A 23,260-nucleotide genomic window follows, 5' to 3' on the forward strand; every position below is an offset into this window, starting at 1 on the left:
GCGGACGCTTGCTAATAGTTCCAATCATAAGTGCATATAATTCCAACTAAGGGATGACATGCTAGCAGAGGCCTCTCCCACATGATGCTTGCTATCGATCTAGTAACGTAGTCAATTGCTTAGGGACAATTCCGCAACTCCTACCACCACTTTTCCACACTTGTTAGACACTCGTAGTTGTTTCCTTATCTAACCAGCCCCTAGTTTTATTTACGTGTTCTTTACTTTTTTGCAAGCCTATCCTATCACTCCTACAAAGTACTTCTAGTTTCATACTTGTTCTAGTTAAAGCGAACGTAAAGTGTGCATAGAGTTGTATAGGTGCTCGATAGAACTTGAGGGAATATTTGTCCTGCCTTTAGCTCCTCGTTGGGTTCGACACTCTTGCTTATCGAGAAAGGCTACAATTTATCCCCTATACTTGTGGGTTATCAAGGACATGGGATACTTCATGCTAGTAGTAGCCATGTGAATTTGGTATTCGTTCGGTAATTTGATATTTTGTATGTTGTTTTTCCTCTAGTGGTGTTATGTGAACGTCGACTACATAACACTTCACCATTATTTGGGCCTATAGGAAGGCATTGGGAAGTAGTAAGTAGATGATGGGTTGCTAGAGTGACAGAAGCTTAAACCCTAGTTTATGCGTTGCTTCGTAAGGGGCTGATTTGGATCCACTAGTTTAATGCTATGGTTAGACTTTGTCTTAATTCTTCTTCCGTAGTTGCGGATGCTTGCGAGAGGGGTTAATCATAAGTGGGATGCTTGTCCAAGTAAGGGCAGTACCCAAGTGCCGGTCCACCCACATATCAAACTATCAAAGTAACGAACGTGAATCATATGAACATGATGAAAACTAGCATGACAGAAATTCCCGTGTTTGCCCGGCAGCATTTTTCCTCCTATAAGACTTTGTCCAGGCTTGTCCCTTGCTACAAAACGGATTGGGCCACTTTGCTGCACCGTTGCTACTTTTGTTACTTGTTGCTTGCTACGAATCATCTCACCACACAATCACTTGTTACCGACAATTTCAGTTCCTGCTGATTTTACCTTGCTGAAAACCACTTGTTAGATCCTTCTGCTCCTCGTTGGGTTTGACACTCTTACTTATTGAAAGGACTACGATTGATCCCCTGTACTTGTGGGTCATCACTTCCCAATCAGCATGCACACTAGAGTGCTCTCATGGGCCCCGTCAAGCATGCACGATGGACAACTCTCACGCATTCCGTAGAGCGTGAGCGGTGGAAAGCTCGTACAAGTCGTGTCATCAAACAGCTGCTCGCACGGCACCCCCATATCAAGTAAAAAATGTTGGACGCATGGCACTAAATAAATTGTTATCAGAACGAACACGATTCACGTAATGCAACAGTTTGTGATAATAACATGGTAACTATTTTTTCGAAAATGCCTATGTTGTCTGTTAATGTGTGAACCTCTATTGTCATTTTTGTATTTATGGGAATTCAAAAAACAAGATTATCAATTATTGCAGTTCCATGAGCTATCATGCCTAAAATGTTTCTAATTCATTCACATTCGTTGCATGGTACCTAAGGAAGCACCGAGGGACACACAAATGATTTTCCAACGAATTTTTGTGCACTAGATCATGTGTTTGTAATTCATTTACCTTTAGTGCATGTGATCTAAACAGGGACCACAAAATGGTTTTAATCTATTTTTGGGTGCCCTAGAGCACGTGCTTGTTGTAGTTCAAATTTGAGTTCTTCACATTAACTGCATGCCTAGAAAACTCAATGCGGTTTGGACTACAAAGGTGACATGTCACCTATCGAAACCACGATGATTCTTGTGGGAAGCTCCGATTTGTAAGAGGTTTGCCCCAAAAATTGTCCTAGATTAGTAAAAAAACATATCTTACAAGTGTCATGTCATGACACCGGGGTAAGTTTCAAGAATTTGAGACAAGTTTCAAAATTATGGGGATTTAAAAGCAAAGTTTCTTAATGTTTGCCAAACGAGCCCTAAATAATTCCACATTTTAGCACTGCAGTTGTATTAGTCTATGTTGCATGCAGAAAAAATACCAAGGCAAGAAGAGACATCGAATGTCGCTCCCTCCACAAAGGTGACATCTGCTGTATCAAAACCATGATGCTTCTTGAAAGAAGTTCCGGTGTGCAAGAGACTTATCACAAAACTTGTCCCAAGTTGGACAAAAACTGACCATGTCGTATAAGTGTCGAGACATGACACTGGGGTAAGTTTCAAGAATTTCAAACGAGGTTCGGGTTTATGGGGATTTGAAAACAAATTTTATCAACATTTTCCATACGAGCCCAAAGTAATTCCACATTTTAGCACTTCACTTGTATTAGTCTATGTTGCATGTAGAAAAAAATACCAAGGCAAGAAGGGGCATTGAATGTCATTCCCTCCACAAAGGTGGCATGTTCTGTATCGAAACCACGATGCTTGTTGAGAGAAGTTTCGGTGTGCAAGAGACTTATCCAAAAACTTGTCCCAAGTTGGACAAAAAATTACCATGTTGTATAAGTGTCGTGTCATGACACCGGGTAAGTTTCAAGAATTTTATACGAGTTTCATATTTATGTGGACTTAAAAAGGAAAGTTTCGCAACATTTGCCAAACGAGCCCTGAATAATTCCACATTTTAGCACTGCACTTGTATTATTCTATGTTGTATGTAGAAAAATACCAAGGCAAGAAGAGACATTGAATGTCGTTCCCTCCACAAAGGTGACATGTTCCATATCGAAACCATGATGCTTCTTGAGAGAATTTCCAGTGTGCAAGAGTCTTGTCCCAAAACTTGTCCCAAGTTGGACAAAAAATTACCATGTTGTATATGTATCGCGTCATGACACGAGAGTAAGTTTCAAGAATTTCAGATATATGGAGATTTAAAAGAAAATCTTCTCAACGTTTGCTAAACGAGCCATGAACTATTCCACATTTTAGTACTTCACTTGTATTAGTCTATGTTTCATGTAGAAAAAATACCAAGGCAAGAAGAGACATTGAATGTCGTTCCCTCCATAAAGGTGACACGTTCTATATCAAAACCACGATGCTTCTTAAGAGAAGTTGTGGTGTGCAAGAGACTTGTCCCAAATCTTGTTCCAAGTAGGACAAAAAATTATAACATCATATAAATGTCGTGTGATGACACCGGGGTAAGTTTCAAGAATTTGGGACAAGTTTTATATTTATGGGGATTTAAAAGCAACTTTTTTCAACATTTGCCAAACGAGCCCTAAATAATTCCACATTTTAGCACTACACTTGTATTAGTCTATGTTGCATGTAGAAAAAATACCAAGGCAAGAAGAGAAATTGAATGTCGTTTCCTCCACAAAGGTGACATGTTCCGTATTGAAACCATGATGCTTCTTGAGAGAAGTTCCGGTGTGTAAGAGACTTGTCCCAAGTGGGACAAAAAATTACCATATCGTATAAGTGTCGTGTCATGACACCGGGGTAAGTCTCAAGAATTTCAGACGAGTTTTGGATTTATGAGGATTTAAAAGCCAAGTTTCTAAATGTTTTTGGCCCAGTCACGACACCGAGATGTTTGTAATCCATTCAAGTTCATTGCATGAGACCTAAACAAGGAACCCAAGGGCACAAATATGTTTTTTCAACCCATTTTGGTGACATGGAACATGTGCTTTTAGTTCAAATTTTAATTATGCACATTAAATGCCTAGACACTTAATTAGTGTAGTATACAAATATGAAACATGAATAATTTAAACAGTTCTATACGCGTGCCTAGAGCCCGTGCGTGAGTAAGCATAGTGTGCGCATGTGTTGTGCTAGCTCGAGCTTCCTTCTTTCATAAGTTGTCCAATTTATATTAAAACGGTGTTCTAGCCAAGCACGCTTCTCCTGCCACTTCCCCAATCAGTTTCCCGCCAAAGTGTCGGCCCCATCATCAACCTACTTGACGAGGAAGACGAGACATAGTAGTTCGGAGAGCAGGCAAAAGCGACACCGTTTAATCGAGCATGAGCGAGACGTCATCATGAGCCCACACATGATCATGAAACATCTGCGATACGTAGCTGGTAGCATGAGGTGCCCATCGTGGAACGCCTTATAAATGACAGGAGGCAACCCTTACCAGCAAGTTGAAGCTTCCCAGCCCTTAACGATCCAAATAGAACTTGGAAGTTAAGTGTGCTTTGGGTGGTGTAGTCCAAGGATGGGTGACCGGTTGGGAACCTTGCTAGATCTCAAGGTTCATTTAGGCGGTGTGATACTATCACTCTATGCGTTTATCGGTAAATGCGTGTAGTGATATGCCATTCTGGCTAAATAAATATTGAAATCCTTGTTTGGAAAATATTTAGTGCTTTTCTTTTGTTCTTTTGAAAATTTATGTGCATGTGTGTCAACCCACCATGTCTGTGTGTGTGGACCATGCCTTTGAAAATATTTAGAGTTTGTTTGTTGTTTCAAAAAAGTGTGTGTGTGTGTATCAAACCATGATTTTCTTTTGCTATTTTGGAAATGTGTGTATGTGTGTGTCAACGCATGCCTACATTGTGTGGTTTCCGACGGCAAACCTATCGGTGGGCCCTTAGGGTTTTTCATGCCTTTTATTGACAATGTTGTACCAAGGATGGGTGACAGTGTGTGTGTGTGTGTGTGTGTGTCAACCCATGTGTGTGTGTGTGGACCATGCCTACATTGTGCGGTTTTTGAAGGTAAACTATTGATGGGCCCTTAGAATCGGTCATGCCTTTTACTAACAACACTGCGCTAAGGACGGGCGACGATGTGTGTGTGTGTAAATTTTTTGTGCATGTGTGTCAACCCACCATGCATGCGTGTGTGGACCATGCCTTTGAAAATATTTAGTTGTTTTTTGTTGTTCCGAAAATATGTGTGTGTGTGTCAACCTGAAAGTGCGTTATATCGACTAGAGGGGGGTGAATAGGAGATTTTTAGAATTTCATCATTGAGGAAATTCCTTTTGAGTAAATTCCTCACTGATGACTAACTTACAGCGGAAACAGTAAAGGATCAGACGTGCAAACGTTCACACCAGCAGTATTTCAGAGTGAAGAATGTGAAAATAGATTGCACAATAAGCAGGCACGCAGAATACACATGATGATTAACTATTGTGAAGAATTTGGGGTTGAGGAAATTCAGAGAAAGTCTTCAGCAAATTCTTCAAACAGTCACAGTGAAAGTCATCAACACATAATACAGAGAAAGTACAGAGTTGAGGAATTAGAACCCGATTCTCAGAGAAGACAGTCGTTGATGACCCAGTTCCAACTGTTGTGACAGTTGTACATCTGGTTTGGAGCGGCTTGGTATTGAAACCAAAGGACACCCAGTCCCGGGACACACAGTCCCTACCGTATTCTCCTTGAGCTAAGGACACACAGTCCTCGCCCAACACTCGTGGTAAGTCTTCAGGGCAGACTTCCAAACCCTCACAAACTTGGTCACCTGGCGATCCACAATTGACTGCTGGAAAGCTCTAGACCATGACGCCTAACCGTCTGGAGGATGCACAGTCCTCAAAGGTAAAAGGCTTCAGTCCCACACAGGAACAACTTCTTCAGTGATGCTCAATCACTAGGTTTGGTTTGTGGTTTCGGTGGGTGGTGTATTTCCTCACTGATGATTTACTCTCGAAGGCTCTGAGGAATTTGGGTTGCTCTTATGACAAGTGTCAGTTTCTAACGGAGCAGCCAACCAGCTAGTGGTTGTGGGGGTGGCTATTTATAGCCTGGGAGCATCCCGACATGATTTGACACTAATGCCCTTAAATAATATGACCGTTGGAGTGGATAAGACCAGTGACTTGGCGCGGTTATCGAAATGGTCGGGACCCTCAACTATGAGAGTCCTCATGTCACTCATATTCCTCACTTGAGGCTTTTGGTAGGATTAGGCTTGGGTTGAGCATCATGAAGAAATCCATTCCATAGTGTTACTTTGACCCCCTTTAATAGTACGGTGTTCCTATTACTCAAATGCGAAGAAAGTAAAACAGAAAGTGTAAATTTTCACACTTCAATTTCTTCAGGAACCACCGGACTTCTCAATATCAGTACCTTCATGAGGAATATCGATTTCATCACAGATTTCTCGCGATTCATTTCTTCAGCTTCAGACCAATTTCTTCAACTGAAGATATACATTTTTAGGGGTCGATATTCTTCAAATATCTCAAACTCCTCAATGACTTATAGATCCTGTGTACACTTATAAACACATTAGATACTTAACCTATAAGTCTTCAAACCACCAAAATCACTAAGGGGCACTAGATGCACTTACAATCTCCCCCTTTTTGGTGGTTGATGACAATTAGGTTAAGTCTTCAACAGGGATCAAAAATATGAAGTGTAAATACTCATTTGAGGAATTTGAAAACGAGATTCAGAGAGACTCCCCCTGAAGATGTGCATACCTTGAGGATTTTGCTTTTAGAGCAGATGCACATTGATGATTTATATCATGGAGATCTCCCCCTGAGTCTTGTAAATCATGCATACATATAACATATCATATGAAGAAAATGAAGATGCATGATGGCAAATGGTATCTGACGAATTCCAGCATGCGTTTATTAAAACTTGAGGAATAAGCATGCGAAGAAAAACGTTCAAAAGTGTCAGAGTACCATCGGGCTTAAGTTACAACTCATTACATAAAAACTTCAGAAGAGCCAAAGAGTTTGTAACTTAAATATAGTTCATAAGCCCCAAAAATATCTTGCTTGAAGACTAACTCTCGAGTTTCTCCCCCTTTGTCATCAAGTGACAAAAAGGGACAAACTGGGGACTAACGCCCGTGAAGACTTCATTTCTTGGCGGTTGATGAAGAGCCGTGACGCTTCTTGGGGGTAGTATTCTTCCTTGGGCCGGTTGCTGTGTCGAGTTGTTCCTCATCAGATTCAGCGGTGCGGAATGAAGAAAAGGAGCTGTCTTCAAGATCTGGCACTGGAATGGGCCTGAACTTCCTTTTGGGAGGCCACGACCAGTCAAAGTCCCGCTCAAAGTCCATTTCTTCAAGCTCAGTCTGAGTCTTCAGATGTGCAAGTGTAGCCCAGGTGCGATCGAAAACCTCATGCAGATAGTGATGAGTAATCTTCACAGAGTTCTGTGTTTCAGTGAGGGTTTTCACAATGGTACCAAACTGGCATTTGACCCATTTGTGGTTGCGATCCACCTTCTCGTGAAGACTGAGGAGGAGCTCTCTGGTGTTCAGCACGCGAGGAGGAACTGGGCTTGCTGGACGAGTCTCAGTATCGTCCCATGAAGAATATGCTTCTGGCTCTTTGAACTGGCCATCAAGGGGCCTGCTGCCTTCTTCAATCACAGATTTTCCTTTTCCTTCGATGGGCTCGAAAGTCTTCTTGTTGACCCGGATAGGAGGCATATAACCCATGTGGTTTTGGAAATCAGCGTGCAAGTTGATGCATGTCCTTGTCCTGATGAATCTCATGATCCACGGGGCATATATCTTGTGATCATAGCGGCACATGGCATTGTCAGCCAAAGTCCTCAAGAAGAAATCATGGATATTAATAGGAATGCCGTGAATGATGTTGAAGAGGATATTCTTCATGAGGCCTACAACATCTTCTTCATTGTCATGGCCTTTGATTGGCGCGAGCACACTACAGAGGATTCTGTAGACAGACCGGGGTGTGTACTTGAGCTCATGGACGAGGAAGGTTGTTCTTGAGGGTTTGCCTGCAGCCAAAGGCTTCATGAGGACTTCCATCATACCATTTCGCAGCTCACGCTCACCATAAAGCTTCACTGCCCCATCTGAGGGAATTGGTACGGGCAGTTCTCTGAGGAGTTCAGAAGCAGGATCTTTGTAGTGAGTATTTTGGGACATCCAGCCAAACACCCAAGTGTTGATGTCGTCAACGTTGCCAGATATGTGAAGAGTGGCATAGAACTGGAGAATAAGCTCACTATTCCAGTCTGATATGTCTGAGCACATAGGGAGCAAACCTGCATCGTGGAGTACACTGAGGACTGGTTCCATGCAAGGTATTGCTTCAAGCTCAACATGAGGAATGTGCCTGTGCTGGAATATCTTGTTGCGTCCACAGAGCACAGAAGAATAGTAGTTCATCTGAGTCCTTGTCCAGAACTTCAGATGCCTCATTTGAGGCTTGTCATAAGGGTTCTCTCCGATGAAGTGCATGCGTTCTTCAAAGAAATCTTCTTTCTGAAACTTTGGACGCTTGGAGAATGGATGGCGCTGAACTGGCTAAAGATTTTGCTGAGGAATGGGGGAGGAGACAACAATGGCAGTCTCTGGGTTGAGCACAATGAATTCATTGTCTTGGGCGGGTACATTATGTACAATTTCATCAGCATGAGGATTTTCAGCTTGTTTTTCCTCAGCTGGCTTTGTGGCAGAAGCAGTTTCATCAGCTGGTGCAGCTGATGCTAGAGCAGTCTCTGTCCGAGGAATAAGAGGTTGAGGACTGTCATCAATCTGGATTTCCTCATCAGTGTGTTCCTCAGAGGCGACATCCTTCATTTCCTCATCTGCCCTTGTAGCTGGGTCATCAATGACGACCATCTCATAGGAAGGGGTGACATTGAGAGGCATTGGGTCCAGAGGAGCAGTTTCTTCAGTTTCTTTGAGGCGCTTTGCCTCTGTCTCTTCTACTGCTGAGGAGGCTTTTCTCTTCTTGGCTTCCTTTTCAGCAGCCCTTGTTTTCTTCACGTCTGATGCATACGGATTTATCTTCTTCACCCTTGAAGCTTTTGGTGAAGGTGTTCTTTCTTCAGATTCTTCAGCTGGTACCAAGGAACCAGCTGGAACAGAGTCATCAGCCTGCTTTGATGAAGCAGCTGGATCAGGAGCAGTCTCATCAGTGGCAGCAATTTCATATGTTGGAGTTTCCGTGATGATTTCTTCAATGGCCGGTTCATCAACATGGCGCTCTTGGTGTTCTTCCTCAGCTTGAGGAGTTTCCTCCTCATCAGGAGATGCATCTGCTGGCTGCTCAACCAAGGGCTGAGGAGTTGGTGCTGGGGGTGTGGTTCTCTTGTTGTAGTCATCAACAGCACTAGTGGCTAACTTGATGAAATTGCTCTTGATGCTTTTGCGATCTGACAGCTTGTCATACTTGTCAGTCAATACTTGCAGCTCTGCCTGGGTTGACACGAGTGCATCAGGAGTCAGTTTGAGGAGATTCTGCCTGAGGAATTTCTCCTTTTTGGCTTTTGCAACCTTTGCCTGCATGGCCTGTTGTTCTTTCCACTCGTCTTCATTTATGAAGGTGGCCACCATGTGGCTGATGCCAGGAGGAAGTTTCAAATCATCAATGGGAGTGTTTGGGTCCTCATACCAGATATTGATGTAGTCAAGGAGGACCTTGGGGTCCATGGCCAGAGGAATAGCACTGCCTGATGCTTGTGCTACCCTTTCTTGCTTGTTTCTGATGATGGCTTGCAGGGTTTCATCATCATATTCATCACTTCCCTCTGATGCAGTTGGGACTGCGATGATTTTGCTGGGGCTGGGCAGAGGTGCACGTTCAGCAGTTACCAAAGTCTTCACAAGTGGTGTTGAAGACTCTGTCTCCGAGCTAGTTGCAGCTGGGAGTGAGGAGCTGGAGCTGGCGGTCGTAGGTTTCACGACATGCTTCTGTACTGGTTTCTCTTGAGGCTTTGGAGGTGGAGCTGAGGATTTTGGCGCTGAGGAGATTGGTGCAGAGTGTTTTGGCGCTGATGGTTTTGGTGTTGAAGGTTTTGGTAATGAGGGTTTTGGTGCTGAGGGTTTTGTGACAGAAGCCTGAGCAGTCTTCTCTTGAGGCTTTGGAGCCCTTTGCTTTGATGGCACAGACTGCGTGTGAGGAATTTCGGAGCCTGAGGTTTCTGCCGCTGAGGAATTTGCAGCACCGGAGGCAGCAGCTGAGGATTCATTAAATTTCCTCACTGCAGCTTCTGCTTGTTTCTTGAGCTTGGCCAGATGTTTTTCTTTCTCATCTGGGTAGTCATCAATTGTCATGAGACTTGAGGGATGTGCTACTTGTTGATCCTCAAGTGGGGCCCTTCTGCCAGGAGGCCTCAAAGCGAATTTCTTTGCATATTTGGGAGTCACAAACCTGTACTCCTTCCATTCCTTGGCCCATCGGCGTTCAATCTTTTGCAGCCGTATCTTTCTCTTGGCCATTGTCTCATGTTCATCAGGCGTGCAATAGTCCAAGTAAATGTCCTCACGGATATCAACAGCTGTGTTTTGCTCAAGCTTCTTTCCTCCCTTCTGTTTTCTGTCTTCCTCCATTTTCTCAGTTGAGGATTTTGCTGATGATTTTGAACTCGTGAGGATTCTGATGAGCCTTGAAGAGTTTCTTCCAAAAACGCTGCAAATGAGTTAATGTGATGAGAACCGAGAGATTCATCAGCTGACATGTGTGTACCTGTGAACAGAGTATGGTTGCGAGGAATTTGGAGAGGTCATATGCGTTCTCAGATTTGAGGAAAATGAAAAAGTTTGACAGTTTGAGGAATATAACCAGTGGTTGAGGAACGTGCCTAAGCATACTGTTCTTGGGTTCCAGAGTTGTACAGATCCGAAAATTCGCACAATTGAGGAATCTCGTGAAAATCTTAGATGCTTAGCTAGTTCATCAATGATTGTGGTGATAGGTAGTGTTTGAGGAATCATGTGCGCATCGTATCTTGAGGAAAAACAGATTTCTCATAGAAGATGTAAAATTTCAGATCTAATCTGCTGTAAAAATGGGATATATTTACCCTGGAAGGTGCGTACGAAGAACACAGACAGTAGTGTTGGAGAGGCTCTTTGTTCAAGTGTCCAATGCACCCTAACTTGGCGACAGAGGACGTCTACGGCGGAGGCGGACGAAGATGGTCCGACTCAGGCGTGGTTCTCGCGAGGAGAATTCGAGGCAGTGAAGCTCTTCCTCACCGGCGACAAGACTACCAGCGGTGGCGCTAGGGTTCGGTGGAGTGTGCTGTGGCAGGAGAGCGATGAGGCGAAGAAGAGGATGCCGAGGGGGATAAGGACATATTTATAGCCCAAAAGTTACTGTTTGGCGCGAAAATGTCGGACCAAATATCCCCTGCCTCTACGTCTCCGCAGGACACGTGTAGCTCCCGTACGATGCGGTGGAGATAGTGGAGATCGTGGTTATCCGATCGTGGGAAGTGGGGGTTTCGTTACTGTGTCTTTAAAGAAACAATTTTTGAAGATTTGAGGATTTTCGTTACAAAATCATCAGCTGACAAGGATGAGTGAGGATTTTGACCAAAGTTTCAATTAGAACGTATATGAAGAATTGAATAGATTGGATAAGTATAGCATAGAGGGAAAGTAGGGTCCGATCACATTCACTTAGCAGAAACATCAACTTGAAGAAATAGCAATAAGTGAATGCTGTTGAGGACTAGAAATCACAGTCTATCTACGCATAATGAAAGTCATCAAGTTTTTTTGAAGATTTTGTAATAAATCATCACAATGAAGAACAACTGTTTTGAAGAAAAATGCATTGTGAGGAAATTGATCATTTGAAGAAAATCAACTTGAGGAATTTCACATTGGGCGGTGGCATTACCCACCATATAAGAATGTTGATTACAGACGCCGCGTACAATTGTCGTAGAGCCCTGAGAATCAATTTCTTTGTTAATTTCTTCACATTCAGAGTGACTTTCTTCATCAGTTGAAGAGAATCGTTTCATCATGTGTTGCACATCTAAGTCATCAACTTTGCGTAAGTGTTAGGATGTGTGCATGTTTTTACAAAACATTTGAAGACTCTAAGATATTTAGCTCACACCGCAACTTGCAGAACCTTTTCTCATCCAAGGGCTTAGTGAAGATATCTGCCAGTTGATCATCAGTCTTCACATGGTCGATGAGGATATTGCCCTTGAGGACATGGTCCCGAAGAAAATGATGACGAATCTGGATGTGCTTGGTCTTCGAGTGTTGTACTCGGTTGTATGCAATCTTGATAGCACTCATATTGTCACAGTAGAGAGGTACATTATTCATGTTGATGCCATAGTCCTTGAGGGTTTTCTTCATCCATAGCAATTGAGCACAGCAAGAACCAGCAGCAATGTACTCAGCTTCGGCAGTGGAGAGTGATACGCAGTTCTGCTTCTTTGAGGACAAACAAACTAGTGATCTTCCGAGGAAATGACATGTGCCAGAAGTTGACTTGCGATCCACACGGTCACCGACATAGTCTGAATCAGAATACCCTACCAGATGAAGATTGGAGCCCTTGGGATACCATAATCCTAGTGTTGGTGTGTGAGCTAAGTATCGAAGAATATGTTTCACAGCCTTATGGTGTGATTCCTTCGGTTTTGCTTGAAAATGTGCACACATGCGAACACTAAGCATTATATCTGGCCTAGATGCACATAGATACAATAAGGAGCCAATCATAGAATGGTATACCTGCTGATCGAAATCTTTACCATTTTCATCAGTGCCGAGGTGGCCGTTGGTAGGCATTGGAGTCTTGGCACCTTTGCATTCGTGCATGTCGAATTTCCTCAGAACATCCTTAAGGTATTTCTCCTGTGATATGAAGATTCCATTGCTTTGTTGACGAATTTGAAGACCTAAGAAGAATTTCAGCTCCCCCATCATGGACATCTGATATTCCTCACTCAGCATGTAGGCAAATTCATCACTGTATCTTTTGTCAGTACAGCCAAATATAATATCATCGACATATATTTGACACACAAATAGCTCATTATCATAGGATTTAGTGAAAAGAGTTGGATCGAGTGAACCAGGTTTGAAGCCTTTCTTCATGAGGAATTCCTTCAATGTATCATACCATGCCCGAGGGGCTTGCTTGAGACCATACAGAGCCTTTTTGAGTTTGAAGACTTTGTCTGGATTCTTTGGATCCTCAAAACCTGGAGGCTGAGCAACATATACTTCTTCCTCAAGCTTACCATTGAGGAATGCACTTTTCACATCCATTTGATATAAGGTGATGTTATGATGATTAGCATAAGCAAGTAATATTCGAATAGCTTCAAGTCTAGCAACAGGTGCAAAAGTTTCATCGAAATCTATTCCTTCAACCTGGGTGTAGCCTTGGGCTACAAGTCGTGCCTTGTTCATCACCACTTGACCATCCTCATCTTGCTTGTTTCGGAAAATCCACTTGGTGCATATGATGTTGTGCTTGCGAGGATCTGGTCGTTTGACGAGCTCCCATACGTCATTCAGCTTGAATTCAAGAAGTTCGTCTTGCATAGCTTGGATCCACTCCGGTTCCTGAAAAGCCTCAGCAACTTTTGAGGGTTCTGTGATGGATACAAAAGAAAAATGCCCACAAAAGTTAACTAAGTGTGAAGCTTTTGAGCGAGTGAGAGGACCTGGCGCATTGATGTCTTGAGGATTTTGTCAAGTTCTACTTCGTTTGCAATCCTCGGATGAGCTGGTTGAGGATTTTTTCTGGGCTGAGGAAGTGGTGCTGGTGCAATTTCCTCAGGAGCACCTTCTTGGTTTTTATCAGCGATGGGATCGTTTCTTCACCAATTTCCTCAGTGGGGACAATGTCTTCAGTAGGCTTAAGCTTTATTGCTTCCTCAGGAGACAGCTTATCTGGATCAGAAGGAAATTGCTCCCTTTGCGAGCCATTAGTTTCATCGAACCGCACATCTACAGTCTCAACAACTTTGTTGTGATAGTTGTTGAAGACTCTGTAAGTGTGCGAGTCCTTTCCCTAATCGAGCATAAAACCTTCATGTGCCTTAGGTGCAAATTTTGAGCTGTGGTGAGGATCTCTAATCCAGCATTTTGCACCGAAGACTTCGAAATAACTTACATTGGGTTTCTTGTCAGTGAGGAGTTCATATGAGGTTTTCTTGAGGAATTTGTGAAGATATACCCTGTTGATGATATGGCATGCAGTGTTGATTGCTTCAGGCCAAAAGCGACGAGGAGTCTGATATTCTTCAAGCATGGTTCTCGCCATTTCGACCAGAGTCCTGTTCTTCCTTTCGACGACACCATTCTGCTGAGGAGTATAAGGAGCAGACAATTCATGAGTAATACCAAGTTCATCAAGATAATCATCAAGACCAGTGTTTTTGAACTCGGTTCCATTATCACTCCTGATATGTTTGATCTTGATGCCAAAGTTCGTCGAGGCCCTTGAAGAAAATCGTTTGAAGATTTCCTGCACTTCGGTTTTATACACTATGATATGCACCCAAGTGTATCTGGAATAATCATCAACTATGACAAAGCCATATAGAGATGTTGTATTGGTTAGTGTGGCATAGTGAGTAGGTCCAAATAAATCCATATGAAGCAATTCGAATGGACGTGTAGTGGTCATGATGGTTTTGGAGGGATGCTTGGATCGGGTCATTTTCCCAGATTCACAAGCACCGCAGAGATGATCCTTGCGGAATTTGACTGATTCGATGCCGATGACATGCTTCTTCTTCGTGAGCGTGTGCAAATTCCTCATGCCTGCATGACCTAGTCTTCGGTGCCACAGCCATCCTTCTGAGGTTTTTGCTAGTAAGCAAGTGGCTGGTTGAGGACCTGTAGAGAAATCAACAATGTACAAATCCCCTCTTCTTACACCTTCGAAGACTTTGGACCTGTCAGATTCCATGATGACTACACATCTATATCTACCAAAGATAACAATCATATCAAGATCACAAAGCATCGAGACTGACATGAGGTTAAAACCAAGGGATTCAACAAGCATCACTTTGTCCATATGCCTATCCTTGGAAATAGCTACTTCGCCAAGTCCCAATACCTTGCTTTTACCTTTGTCAGCATATGTGATTTGCTTCAGAGGTGATGGAGTTAGTGGCATATTCATCAGTAAGATTTTATCACCAGTCATGTGATGTGCGCACCACTATCAAGAACCCACTCAGTATTTTTGGGTTTGTCATCCGGCAGATGAATTAGTACAGCTTACCATCTCATATGCTTCAGATTTGAAGAATATGATACTAATTTCATCAGTTCAGTAATTTCATCATAACAGAAATGTAAGGACGTGTGAAATATTTCTATTGCATCAATCATGAGCTTGCGTCCTATCAAGCATTTCTTCAGGTCTCCAGCAAATTCTTCAGATGATGATTTTCATCTGGAGACCTGACATGCAGAAGTGATTAGTTTGATTTCTTCACCACCCACATCTCAAGGGGTGGCAAAGCGTTCATCATCCTGCGAGCACCATATGAGAAAGGTGGCATTGAAGCTAATGCACTTCTCTTAACAGTAGGGGGATTAAAGTACTCATATGAATATGCAGAGAACTGGTTTGAGGATTTGAGGAGTAACGCTCATATTCATATTCCTTGTAGTTTCCCTGCATGTTAGAAGCATAAGCACGGGTACGAGCATAGTTTTGACCAGTTGAGGATTTTGATCCTCTTGAAGATTTTGGTCCTCCTGAGGAATTTGATCTGGGGTTCAGATTCTTCAGTGGTGGTGTCATGAGGACATTCACCTGAAGATTTTCAAGACAGCTTTTGGGAACCCCGATTTTCCTCAGAGGAGGGCCATTGCTGCAGTTAGTTCCAACATATCGAACAAATACTTCACCAGATTGATTTTTGAACAGTTTATAGTTGGAATCAAATGACTCATCCGAGGAATAGGATAATTCACATGAAAAGCCAGTTAGATTAGATGGATCAAAAGAAGGCCCAGTAGCAGCAACCCATGAGGTTTTGGGATACTGCTCAGGTTTCCAATAAGATCCATCAGCATTTAATTTCCTCTCAAAGGCAATTCCTTCTTTCCTCGGGTTCCTGTTCAAGATCTGCTTTTTGAGCACATCACAAAGGGTTTGATGTCCTTTGAGGCTTTTGTGCATGCCTGTCACGTACAATTCCTTCAACCCTGCATTTTCATCAGCAACATTTGTGTTTTCCTCAAGTGAGGAAATAGACACAACACGTGCAGTTGAAGAATTTGTAGCAATGCTAGCATTTGATGATTCTGGTGAGGAATTAGCAGTTTCGCGTTCAATGCATTTAAGACATGGAGGAATAAATTCAACTTGACTAGCGCTGATCTGTTGAGCTAGTAATGAATCATTTTCCATACGAAGATCATCATGAGACATCCTCAGCTTCTCAAGATCAAGCTCCCTTTGAAGAAATTCATAGGAAAGCTTCTCTTGATCAGTGAGGAGTGTATCATAACGATCCTGAAGATTATCAAATCTAGACTGAAGACTTTTCATGTCATCAGTGAGGATTTGGGTAAGGTTCATTTCATCATTCAGCAGATCATCACTCTTGTCTAGCAGTTTGTGAAGCTTTTCAAGAGCAGTTTGTTGTTTAGTGGCAATGATAACAAGTTTACTGTAACTGGGTTTCTTATAATCATTAGGTTCACAGTCACTTGAATCAGAGGAGGAGGCATTATTTGATACCTTTGAACCTTTTGCCATGAAGCAATAGGTTGGAGCGATGTCATCAGCATAATCATCAGTATGGATGGTGCAATCATTTTCTTCAAGATTGAAGATTGACTTGCTGACGAAAGTGGTTGCTAGTGCAAACCTAGCCTGTCCGGATTCTGAGTCTTCATCAGAACCCTCTTCTTCATCACATTCCTCTGATTCTGCCTCGGAGTCCATTTCCTTGCCAATAAGTGCCCGAGCCTTTCTGAAGCTAGTCTTCTTGTGCGATGAGGACTTTGAAGATGAGGATTTTGAAGATTTCTTCTTCTTCTTTGAGTCATTAGAACTGTGATCCTTGTATTTCTTCTTCTTTGATTCCTTTCCCCAACGGGGACAATCAGTAATGTAATGACCTGATTTCTTGCACTTGTGACAGGTTCGTTTCTTGTAGTCCTCAGATGATGATTCTGATTTCCTCATGTCTCTTCTTGAAGATTTACCGAATTGACCACGTCATGTAAATCTCTGGAATTTTCTCACGAGCATTGCAAGCTCCTGTCCAAATTCTTCAGGGTCACAAATGCTGTCATCTGTGTCTTCATCTTCAGATGAGGAAATTGCTCTAGCCTTCAGTGCTCGTGGTCTGGAATAGCTTGGTCCATATAGATCTCTCTTTTCTTCTAGTTGGAATTCATGAGTATTTAGCCTTTCTAGTATATCAGCTGCATCAAGCATCTTGTAATCTGGTCTTTCTTGAATCATCAGAACTAAAGTGTCAAATGAAGAATCCAAAGATCTCAGAAGTTTCTTCACAACTTCGTGATCAGTGATGTCTCGAGCTCCCAGTGCTTGCAGTTCATTTGATATGTCAGTGAGGCGATCAAAGGTGTCTTGGAAGCTTTCATTGTCATGTCTCTTGAAGCGATTGAAGAGATTGCGAAGAATATCAACACGAGAGTCACGCTGGGTTGATACTCCTTCATTTACCTTGCACATTCTCTCCCAGATCAGTGTTGCAGAGCCCAAAGCACTTACTCTTCCAAACTGGCCTGGGCTCAGATGGCCACATATGATGTTCTTCACTTCAGAATCGAGTTGCTTGAATTTCTTCACATCATCCGCAGTGACACTGGCAGAGATGATGGGGACGCCATTTTCCACAATATACCAGAGATCGTTATCAATAGCTTGTAGATGCATTTGCATTTTGTTCTTCCAGAAGGGAAAGTTCTTTCCTTCGTAGGTAGGACATGCTGCAGTCACCTTAAACATGCCTGCAGTCGAATTAACTAAAACTCCAGGTGGTTAAACCAAAATCACACAGAACAAGGGAGTACCTTGCTGTGATACCAATTGAAACTGTGTTATATCGACTAGAGGGGGTGAATAGGAGATTTTTAGAATTTCATCACTGAGGAAATTCCTTTTGAGTAAATTCCTCACTGATGACTAACTTACAGCGGAAACAGTAAAGGATCACACGTGCAAACATTCACACCAGCAGTATTTCAGAATGAAGAATGTGAAAATAGATTGCACAGTAAGCAGGCACGCAGAATACAGATGATGATTAAATATTGTGAAGAATTTGGGGTTGAGGAAATTCAGAGAAAGTCTTCAGCAAATTCTTCAAACAGTCACAGTGAAAGTCATCAACACATAATACACAGAAAGTAAAGAGTTGAGGAATTAGAACCCGATTCTCAGAGAAGACAGTCGTTGATGACCCAGTTCCAACTGCTGTGACAGTTGTACATCTGGTTTGGAGCGGCTTGGTATTGAAACCAAAGGACACACACTCCCTACCGTATTCTCCTTGAGCTAAGGACACACAGTCATCGCCCAGCACTAGTGGTAAGTCTTCAGGGCGGACTTCCAAACCCTCACAAACTTGGTCACCCGGCGATCCACAATTGACTGCTGGAAAGCTCTAGACCATGACGCCTAGCCGTCTGGAGGATGCACAGTCCTCAAAGGTAAAAGGCTTCAGTCCCACACAAGAACAACATCTTCAGTGATGCTCAATCACTAGGTTTGGTTTGTGGTTTCGGTGGGTTTTGTATTTCCTCACTGATGATATACTCTCAAAGGCTCTGAGGAATTTGGGTTGCTCTTATGACAAGTGTCAGTTTCTAACGGAGCATCCAACCAGCTAGTGGTTGTGGGGGTGGCTATTTATAGCCTAGGAGCATCCCGACATGATTTGACACTAATGCCCTTAAATAATATGACCGTTGGAGTGGATAAGACCAGTGACTTGGCGTGGTTATCGAAACGGTCGGGACCCTCAACTGGGAGAGTCCTCATGTCACTCATATTCCTCACTTGAGGCTTTTGGTAGGATTAGGCTTTGGTTGAGCATCATGAGGAAATGCATTCCATAGTGTTACTTTGACCCCCTTTAACAGTACGGTGTTCCTATTACTCAAATGCGAAGAAAGTAAAACAGAAAGTGTAAATCTTCACGCTTCAAATTCTTCAGAATGAATTTCTTCAGGAACCACCGGACTTCTCAATATCAGTATCTTCATGAGGAATATCGATTTCATCGCAGATTCCTCGCGATTCATTTCTTCAGCTTCAGACCAATTTCTTCAACTGAAGATATACATTTTTAGGGGTTGATATTCTTCAAATATCTCAAACTCCTCAATGACTTATAGATCCTGTGTACACTTATAAACACATTAGATACTTAACCTCTAAGTCTTCAAACCACCAAAATCACAAATGGGCACTAGATGCACTTACACAACCCATGATTTTATTTTGATGTTTTAGAAAAGTGTGTGTGTGTATGTGTCAACCCATGCGTGTGTGTGGACCATACCTACACCGTGTGATTTATGACGAGAAAACTATCAGTGGGCCCTTAGGGTCTGTCATGCCTTTTACTGACAACGTTGCGCCAAGGATGGGTGACACTGTGTGTGTTTGTGTGTGTGTGTGCGCGCACGTGCATGTGTGTGTGTGTACGTGTGTGTGTGTATGTATGTGTGGGTCATCCATTTGACTGACGACGCTAGAACGCCATCCAAGGTACGTGTCATGTTTGTGGGGGTGGGGGGAGGGGTACCGTATATATACATTCATATATAACCTAGGTAGTAAACACACACAAACACACACACACACACACATAGTAACACGATTCATCATCCACGAGGCAGAATAAGTTATTCTTCACCCGAGGTAATTTTACGATTGTTTCATACATAAATTACATATGATGTACAAATCGTTACATTCATATTGATTCACAATGTATTGACATAAAAATTCAAAATTATGGGTCACAAGACCAGAAATTTTGTTTTTATGTACATTTCACACTATAATTTTATGTAATATAAAATAATTTTACGGCGATTATGTATTTTCTTACGTTTCCTTTTTGTGTGTGAAGTAAGATAAAATTTACGCGACGTAAAAATACGGTGCCTTGATGTTAAAATAGGAAGGGTGCAGAATAACTATTCCTCACCCAGGGTGACGAATAGCGCGACCTATATATATACCCCCGTCTATTCTGCTAATATTAGCAGAATAGTTATTCAACACACACTTTCCAACTGCACGCTCAATGTTAGTGCACTACATCCCTATCAAACAAAACACTGCAATGTCACCACAAAAAAAACGGCACACACTTTTTTGACACCGTTTTGGCTCCAGTTTTTAAACCATTTTTGGAATCATACATATAATATACCGTTGGATTGCTACAGAAAATCCCCAACTCTTTCATGCTTAACATTTTTACGATTCCTCATGGTTTGAGAGCAGTTTCTAAAATGGTGACCGCATGACGGGCTGCAGCGAGCGTATTTTCACATTTTTTTCTAAACCGCTCATTGGAATGAAGCAAACGATATGGCATTGGAAATATATCGTCGAGCCGCATCTTTTTCATGTAGATTACTCACTCTATTTCCTTACGGTTTGAGAGTAATTTCAAATTACTAAAAAAACAGAATTTATGTTTTTTTAAATCATTTTTTGGGACTGTTTTCGCTGCAGTTTTTAAACTGTTCGTCGAAACGAGACGTATGGTACCACATTGAAAATCTATGGAATAGACACAACTTTCATATGTTGGCCATTTTTTGAGATTCCTTGCGGTTTTAAATGAAGTTTGAAAACAGTGTGGCTGACTACTAGTTGCAGCGAGTGTATTTCCATAGAATTTTCCAAACTGCTTGTCGGAGTGATACAAATGATACGGAGTTGGAAAGATATTGAAGAGGCCCTTCTTTTTCATGTAGAATACGTTCTCTAATTCCTTGCGGATTAGGCGCCATTTTGAAATTACCGAAACACGGACACTCTCTCTTTCGCGACACCCAAATCAACGCGTGAACTGCACGAGACAGAAGAGTGCACTGCTTTTTGACGGAAAACTGCACTGCATCAGATGGCCAAGCAAACTACATGATTCATGTTTGTCATTTTTTCTAACTTTTTATTAAACAAGAGTGGACCGCGATGGCGAGGGGCAAGTGAACCACATTAAGGGAAAAAGTAAACCGCGACACGAGTCTAAGTGGACGACATGACTTTTTTTTATCTTTTTTCTAATCTCTTTTCATAGGATTAAGTGGGCGACATAGACAATGTTAGTGTACTGCATTTGATGGAAGAGCGCACTACAATGTCATGAGAGAAGACTACACGTGATTATTAGGAAGATGAGAGAATGCTTTTAATTTTCACCTAATTAACTCGCTTTTAAAAAAATGCGGTGGGGTCTCGGCTACCGGGACGAAGCTAGTGAGCTACATTTTTCAACATGTTTCACATGAAAACTTCATACACCAATGCATCACACTCTGAAAACCAAATTATACAAAACATAAAACACTTTACATCCAACATGCTATCGAACTTCATGCCATGCACACGCAAATCAGCGGGCTTCATGCACGTGTCACATGCCCATCATTGGACTTCAGTGGTGGAGCAGAATCGAGGCACAACACCCATGACTTTAAGCGGAAATTACACTGCTATTCGAGCAATTCCTTGTAGTGCCCTGACGCACTGCAAGCCATGGACGCGTGGACTGCAAGGGACGAACTTCACTCAAGAATACCAAGAAGTGAAACCCATGCTGCACTGCATAATATAATTTCAAAATGGAAAATCCTTACACACCCAGAGGTAAAAGAGGCACAACACGTAGGCTAGCACCCGCACAGACTCCGTCGGCCCTGATTCCTGCACGCCGTAGAACACCATCCACCACCACATACCAGATCCACGCCGCCCATGGAAGCAAGCCACCAGCGCCCCGTCTCCACTCGGGAACCCTGAGCCGTGCCACCATGCCAGACTTGTGTCATCCCACCAGAGCCGCACCGAACGGGCACCGACAACTCATACCTTCTGCACCTTGTGCATCTAGCCCTGCACCGCACACCGGCCTCCCACCGCCAGATCTGGCCAGAAACGGGACTGCCCGCAACCACTCGAGGAGGGCGCGCTGCACGAGCCCCTGGCCACCCGAGGAGGACGCGTTGCACCAGCCCCTGGCGGGATGCCGGCACCGTCCGCAGCAACGGCGACGAGATGTGGTTGACCGAGATTGAGCGGCACCATGAGTGCGGTTAGGATTTGGAGTGGTGCGGCGACACGAGGGGGTGGGTGTGGGGTGGGGGAGGAGGTGCGCGCTCGCCAGTAGTGCAATTGTTGGTGGGTGGCAAGGTCCCGTCGTGGCATGTATCCAGTGGCTTGGCACGAGGAAGGAGGAGGGAAAGGGATGCGTCGGCTCTGTGGGAGTGGGAGGCGGGGCAGGTGGGAGGGACAGATCGGGGTGGGTGGGTGAGAGGATAAGGTGGTGGTGGGGTTGACCGTGGAAGAATGTGGGTTTTTATGGGGTGGGCATCTAGGTTCGTTTCGGCGCGGGTGGGTATGCGGGAAGATGATGAGGTGTGTGCAGAATAAGACTTTTAGGGGGTGTTTGTAGAATAGACCCACACACTATTTTACAGTGTGGATTCACTTATTTTGCTCCATACGTACATAGTCCATAGTGGAACCTCTAAAGACCTATATTTAGGAACGAATGGACCATATATTTGGGTCACAAGCGGGCGTGGTTGTGTTCTGACTCTTCCTCGTGTTTTTGTCATTTACCACAAAATATTTTATTATCTAAATAGCAAACTAATCTGATGAAACAACCATTGCAATTGTATCCCCAACAAACACGACTGTGCTACTCTTATCGTGTGCGATGCTCATGCACTTCAAAATTAGCTCCACGTAGTGGTGGAAACTGCAATTGTCAGCCAGTGCAAAGGGTATTGTGCACAGTAAAAACCCAAACCCGAAAACGACCAATAAAAGATCCCACCGGCGGCGGCTAACACCTATTTTTTCGCTGATAGCTCGCCACCGCCACAACACACACCAAATGAAACCGGTGCTCAACCATGGGGATGTGTATGGCGTCATCCTGATAGTGTTGGACGATGACATGATAGAGGATTCCGACGCGTTGGCTGTCATGGCGGGAAACGACGAACAATGAGCCGAGACAGCTGCCACCGACGGGATAGAGGATTCTGGCATGCTTGCCTCCATGTCGGTAAACGGTCAAGCGCCATCTGCCGCGGCCGACGCCGCCATTGACGACCCCGAGTTTCAGCGTCGAATGCAGATGACCATCACTCTATTCATCTAGGAATCGGGGCTCAATGTGTTCCTGCATGACAAGGACGAGCTCCGTCTCAGTGTCGGTGTGGAACTATCTATCACATGTGTGCATGCCATCCGCAATGTGGCTAGGGATCTGAAACGGCAGAAAGAGCAAGAGAGTGCGAAGAGGAAGAGACTGATGAAGAACTCAGATGCAACGGACAAAAA

This window comes from Hordeum vulgare, chromosome 3H (assembly GCF_904849725.1).
Source record: "Hordeum vulgare subsp. vulgare chromosome 3H, MorexV3_pseudomolecules_assembly, whole genome shotgun sequence".
Lineage (NCBI taxonomy): Eukaryota > Viridiplantae > Streptophyta > Magnoliopsida > Poales > Poaceae > Hordeum > Hordeum vulgare.